This window comes from Coregonus clupeaformis, unplaced genomic scaffold (genome assembly GCF_020615455.1).
Source record: "Coregonus clupeaformis isolate EN_2021a unplaced genomic scaffold, ASM2061545v1 scaf3054, whole genome shotgun sequence".
Lineage (NCBI taxonomy): Eukaryota > Metazoa > Chordata > Actinopteri > Salmoniformes > Salmonidae > Coregonus > Coregonus clupeaformis.
The window spans coordinates 37,501-44,001 of NW_025536508.1; the positions used below are offsets into that span (position 1 = coordinate 37,501).

Below are 6,501 nucleotides of genomic sequence, written 5' to 3' on the forward strand. Positions count from 1 at the left end.
TCCAGCTTCCATCAGTGTCAGTCCATGGTTGATAACATGGTCAATAAGTGTTGCACGGATTTCTCGAGTCAAATTGTGTCCTCGTCTTCTTTGTTCAGGTTCTATCAACTCTTCAAGTCCTTCTCTACCTCTTCCTCTACCTAGGTGTCTTCCTCTACCTCCTTCTCTTCCTCTACCTTCTTCTCCTCTACCTATGCCTCTTCCTCTACCTCCTTCTCCTCTTCCTCTACCGCCTTCATCTCCTCTTTGAGCTCCCCCTCTCATTCTCACTCTTCTTCTTCTTCTAACTCCTTCCATTTTTGTTGAAGACAGGTGAACTCACCTGCTGCCTTTTATAGCACACCTGAGTGCTGCGTTTTCAAATTAGCACATGTGTGCTTCCACACCTGGTAGATGTGTTTATCCAATTCGTTCATTAGTGTGGTAATTGGCAATCCGGTGCTTTGTAATTACAAGGAAGTAACCTCACGATCCTTATCTGTGTCTAAGGTGTGAAAATGTGTGTAGAGTTTTACAAATCACTGTGTGTAATGTTTTGCAAAAAGGGTGAGGCGGACATTGTGTGTAATGTTGTGCAAATCTGTGGAGGTGTTTTGCTCATTGGAGTCCAATTTTGCTAATTGTGTGGAAATTTTAATTTTAGTGTGTAAACAATCGTAAAAAACTGTAATGGGTGAATTGGGAACATGATTAAATGTTTAGGAGCCACCTAACTTCCTGCTACATCAGAAACAGGTTTTTTTTCACTGTACAAAAAAAAAAGCATTTTGTTCAGGATTATAATTTAGCACCTGCTTGATTTTTAGAAAAAGGGTTAAGGTCATTTTAGACACAATATAAAAAATAAACACTTGACTTTGAATATTACTGTACCCATATTAATTATTACCATGGAAACTCTCTGACAAACACAAAGCATTTTATAGGAACTTGTAATATCATTGTGACAATACAGGGAGGCATGACCACCATACCCATTGATATCTAGTCCAGGGGTTTATATAGATAACAGTGGAGGTAGCAGTAATTCACCTATATAACCCATTGATATCCAGTCCAAAGGTTTCTATAGATAACAGTGGAGGTAGCAGTAATTCACCTATATAACCCATTGATATCCAGTTAAGAGGTTTCTATAGATAACAGTGGAGGTAGCAGTAATTCACCTATATAACCCATTGATATCCAGTCCAAAGGTTTCTATAGATAACAGTGGAGGAATTCACCTATATAACCCATTGATATCCAGTCCAGGGGTTTCTATAGATAACAGTGGAGGTAGCAGTAATTCACCTATATAACCCATTGATATCCAGTCCAAAGGTTTCTATAGATAACAGTGGAGGTAGCAGTAATTCACCTGTATAACCCATTGATATCTAGTCCAGAGGTTTCTATAGATAACAGTGGAGGTAGCAGTAATTCACCTATATAACCCATTGATATCTAGTCCAAAGGTTTCTATAGATAACAGTGGAGGTAGCAGTAATTCACCTATATAACCCATTGATATCCAGTCCAAAGGTTTCTATAGATAACAGTGGAGGTAGCAGTAATTCACCTATATAACCCATTGATATCCAGTCCAAAGGTTTCTATAGATAACAGTGGAGGAATTCACCTATATAACCCATTGATATCGAGTCCAGGGGGTTTCTATAGATAACAGTGGAGGTAGCAGTAATTCACCTATATAACCCATTGATATCCAGTCCAAAGGTTTCTATAGATAACAGTGGAGGTAGCAGTAATTCACCTGTATAACCCATTGATATCTAGTCCAGAGGTTTCTATAGATAACAGTGGAGGTAGCAGTAATTCACCTATATAACCCATTGATATCTAGTCCAAAGGTTTCTATAGATAACAGTGGTGGTAGCAGTAATTCACCTATATAACCCATTGATATCTAGTCCAAAGGTTTCTATAGATAACAGTGGTGGTAGCAGTAATTCACCTATATAACCCATTGATATCCAGTCCAGGGGTTTCTATAGATAACAGTGGAGGTAGCAGTAATTCACCTATATAACCCATTGATATCCAGTCCAAAGGTTTCTATAGATAACAGTGGAGGTAGCAGTAATTCACCTATATAACCCATTGATATCCAGTCCAAAGGTTTCTATAGATAACAGTGGAGGTAGCAGTAATTCACCTATATAACCCATTGATATCCAGTCCAAAGGTTTCTATAGATAACAGTGGAGATAGCAGTAATTCACCTATATAACCCATTGATATCCAGTCCAGGGGTTTCTATAGATAACAGTGGAGGTAGCAGTAATTCACCTATATAACCCATTGATATCCAGTCCAAAGGTTTCTATAGATAACAGTGGAGGTAGCAGTAATTCACCTATATAACCCATTGATATCCGGTCCAGAGGTTTCTATAGATAACAGTGGAGGTAGCAGTAATTCACCTACATAACCCATTGATATCCAGTCCAAAGGTTTCTATAGATAACAGTGGAGGTAGCAGTAATTCACCTATATAACCCATTGATATCCAGTCCAAAGGTTTCTATAGATAACAGTGGAGGTAGCAGTAATTCACCTATATAACCCATTGATATCTAGTCCAAAGGTTTCTATAGATAACAGTGGAGGTAGCAGGAATTCACCTATATAACCCATTGATATCTAGTCCAGAGGTTTCTATAGATAACAGTGGAGGTAGCAGTTATTCACCTATATAACCCATTGATATCCAGTCCAAAGGTTTCTATAGATAACAGTGGAGGTAGCAGTAATTCACCTATATAACCCATTGATATCCAGTCCAAAGGTTTCTATAGATAACAGTGGAGGTAGCAGTAATTCACCTATATAACCCATTGATATCCAGTCCAAAGGTTTCTATAGATAACAGTGGAGGTAGCAGTAATTCACCTATATAACCCATTGATATCTAGTCCAAAGGTTTATATAGATAAGAGTGGAGGTAGCAGTAATTCACCTATATAACCCATTGATATCCAGTCCAAAGGTTTCTATAGATAACAGTGGAGTGTAGCAGTAATTCACCTATATAACCCATTGATATCCGGTCCAAAGGTTTCTATAGATAACAGTGGAGGTAGCAGTAATTCACCTATATAACCCATTGATATCCAGTCCAAGGGTTTCTATAGATAACAGTGGAGGTAGCAGTAATTCACCTATATAACCCATTGATATCCGGTCCAGAGGTTTCTATAGATAACAGTGGAGGTAGCAGTAATTCACCTACATAACCCATTGATATCCAGTCCAAAGGTTTCTATAGATAACAGTGGAGGTAGCAGTAATTCACCTATATAACCCATTGATATCCAGTCCAAAGGTTTCTATAGATAACAGTGGAGGTAGCAGTAATTCACCTATATAACCCATTGATATCTAGTCCAAAGGTTTCTATAGATAACAGTGGAGGTAGCAGGAATTCACCTATATAACCCATTGATATCTAGTCCAGAGGTTTCTATAGATAACAGTGGAGGTAGCAGTTATTCACCTATATAACCCATTGATATCTAGTCCAAAGGTTTCTATAGATAACAGTGGAGGTAGCAGTAATTCACCTATATAACCCATTGATATCCAGTCCAAAGGTTTCTATAGATAACAGTGGAGGTAGCAGTAATTCACCTATATAACCCATTGATATCCAGTCCAAAGGTTTCTATAGATAACAGTGGAGGTAGCAGTAATTCACCTATATAACCCATTGATATCTAGTCCAAAGGTTTATATAGATAAGAGTGGAGGTAGCAGTAATTCACCTATATAACCCATTGATATCCAGTCCAAAGGTTTCTATAGATAACAGTGGAGGTAGCAGTAATTCACCTATATAACCCATTGATATCCGGTCCAAAGGTTTCTATAGATAACAGTGGAGGTAGCAGTAATTCACCTATATAACCCATTGATATCCAGTCCAAAGGTTTCTATAGATAACAGTGGAGGTAGCAGTAATTCACCTATATAACCCATTGATATCCAGTCCAAAGGTTTCTATAGATAACAGTGGAGGTAGCAGTAATTCACCTATATAACCCATTGATATCCAGTCCAAAAGGTTTCTATAGATAACAGTGGAGGTAGCAGTAATTCACCTATATAACCCATTGATATCCAGTCCAAAGGTTTCTATAGATAACAGTGGAGGTAGCAGTAATTCACCTATATAACCCATTGATATCCAGTCCAAAGATTTCTATAGATAACAGTGGAGGTAGCAGTAATTCACCTATATAACCCATTGATATCTAGTCCAGAGGTTTCTATAGATAACAGTGGAGGTAGCAGTAATTCACCTATATAACCCATTGATATCTAGTCCAGAGGTTTCTATAGATAACAGTGGAGGTAGCAGTAATTCACCTATATAACCAATTGATATCCAGTCCGGGGTTTCTATAGATAACAGTGGAGGTAGCAGTAATTCACATATATAACCCATTGATATCCAGTCCAGGGGTTTCTATAGATAACAGTGGAGGTAGCAGTAATTTACCTATATAACCCATTGATATCCAGTCCAGGGGTTTCTATAGATAACAGTGGAGGTAGCAGTAATTCACCTATATAACCCATTGATATCTAGTCCAGAGGTTTCTATAGATAACAGTGGAGGTAGCAGTAATTCACCTATATAACCCATTGATATCTAGTCCAGAGGTTTCTATAGATAACAGTGGAGGTAGCAGTAATTCACCTATATAACCCATTGATATCCGGTCCAGAGGTTTCTATAGATAACAGTGGAGGTAGCAGTAATTCACCTATATAACCAATTGATATCCAGTCCAGGGGTTTCTATAGATAACAGTGGAGGTAGCAGTAATTCACATATATAACCCATTGATATCCAGTCCAGGGGGTTTCTATAGATAACAGTGGAGGTAGCAGTAATTACCCTATATAACCCATTGATATCCAGTCCAGAGGTTTCTATAGATAACAGTGGAGGTAGCAGTAATTCACCTATATAACCCATTGATATCTAGTCCAGAGGTTTCTATAGATAACAGTGGAGGGTAGCAGTAATTCACCTATATAACCCATTGATATCCGGTCCAGGGGTTTCTATAGATAACAGTGGAGGTAGCAGTAATTCACCTGTATAACCAATTGATATCCAGTCCAAAGGTTTCTATAGATAACAGTGGAGGTAGCAATAATTCACCTACATAACCCATTGATATCCAGTCCAGAGGTTTCTATAGATAACAGTGGAGGTAGCAGTAATTCACCTATATAACCCATTGATATCCGGTCCAAAGGTTTCTATAGATAACAGTGGAGGTAGCAGTAATTCACCTATATAACCCATTGATATCCAGTCCAGGGGTTTCTATAGATAACAGTGGAGGTAGCAGTAATTCACCTATATAACCCATTGATATCCAGTCCAGGGGTTTCTATAGATAACAGTGGAGGTAGCAGTAATTCACCTATATAACCCATTGATATCGAGTCCAGGGGTTTCTATAGATAACAGTGGAGGTAGCAGTAATTCACCTATATAACCCATTGATATCCAGTCCAAAGGTTTCTATAGATAACAGTGGAGGTATCAGTAATTCACCTATATAACCCATTGATATCTAGTCCAGAGGTTTCTATAGATAACAGTGGAGGTAGCAGTAATTCACCTATATAACCCATTGATATCCAGTCCAGGGGTTTCTATAGATAACAGTGGAGGTAGCAGTAATTCACCTATATAACCCATTGATATCCAGTCCAGGGGTTTCTATAGATAACAGTGGAGGTAGCAGTAATTCACCTATATAACCCATTGATATCCAGTCCAAAGGTTTCTATAGATAACAGTGGAGGTAGCAGTAATTCACCTATATAACCCATTGATATCTAGTCCAAAGGTTTCTATAGATAACAGTGGAGGTAGCAGTAATTCACCTATATAACCCATTGATATCCAGTCCAAAGGTTTCTATAGATAACAGTGGAGGTAGCAGTAATTCACCTATATAACCCCATTGATATCCAGTCCAAAGGTTTCTATAGATAACAGTGAGGTAGCAGTAATTCACCTATATAACCCATTGATATCTAGTCCAAAGGTTTATATAGATAAGAGTGGAGGTAGCAGTAATTCACCTATAGTAACCCATTGATATCCAGTCCAAAGGTTTCTATAGATAACAGTGGAGGTAGCAGTAATTCACCTATATAACCCATTGATATCCGGTCCAAAGGTTTCTATAGATAACAGTGGAGGTAGCAGTAATTCACCTATATAACCCATTGATATCCAGTCCAAAGGTTTCATAGATAACAGTGGAGGTAGCAGTAATTCACCTATATAACCCATTGATATCCAGTCCAAAGGTTTCTATAGATAACAGTGGAGGTAGCAGTAATTCACCTATATAACCCATTGATATCCAGTCCAAAAGGTTTCTATAGATAACAGTGGAGGTAGCAGTAATTCACCTATATAACCCATTGATATCCAGTCCAAAGGTTTCTATAGATAACAGTGGA

General features: G+C 38.0%; 1 long non-coding RNA gene across 1 annotated transcript in view; it reads right to left on the minus strand.

Moving 5' to 3' along the window:
- LOC123489605 overlaps positions 1-67 on the minus strand; it is a 1,089-nt gene extending 1,022 nt beyond the window's left edge. Inside the window, exon 1 of the long non-coding RNA XR_006660565.1 lies at positions 1-67. This exon is cut by the window's left edge and continues 71 nt beyond it. This is a non-coding gene — a long non-coding RNA (uncharacterized LOC123489605).
- Between the last annotated feature and the right edge of the window lie 6,434 nt (positions 68-6,501).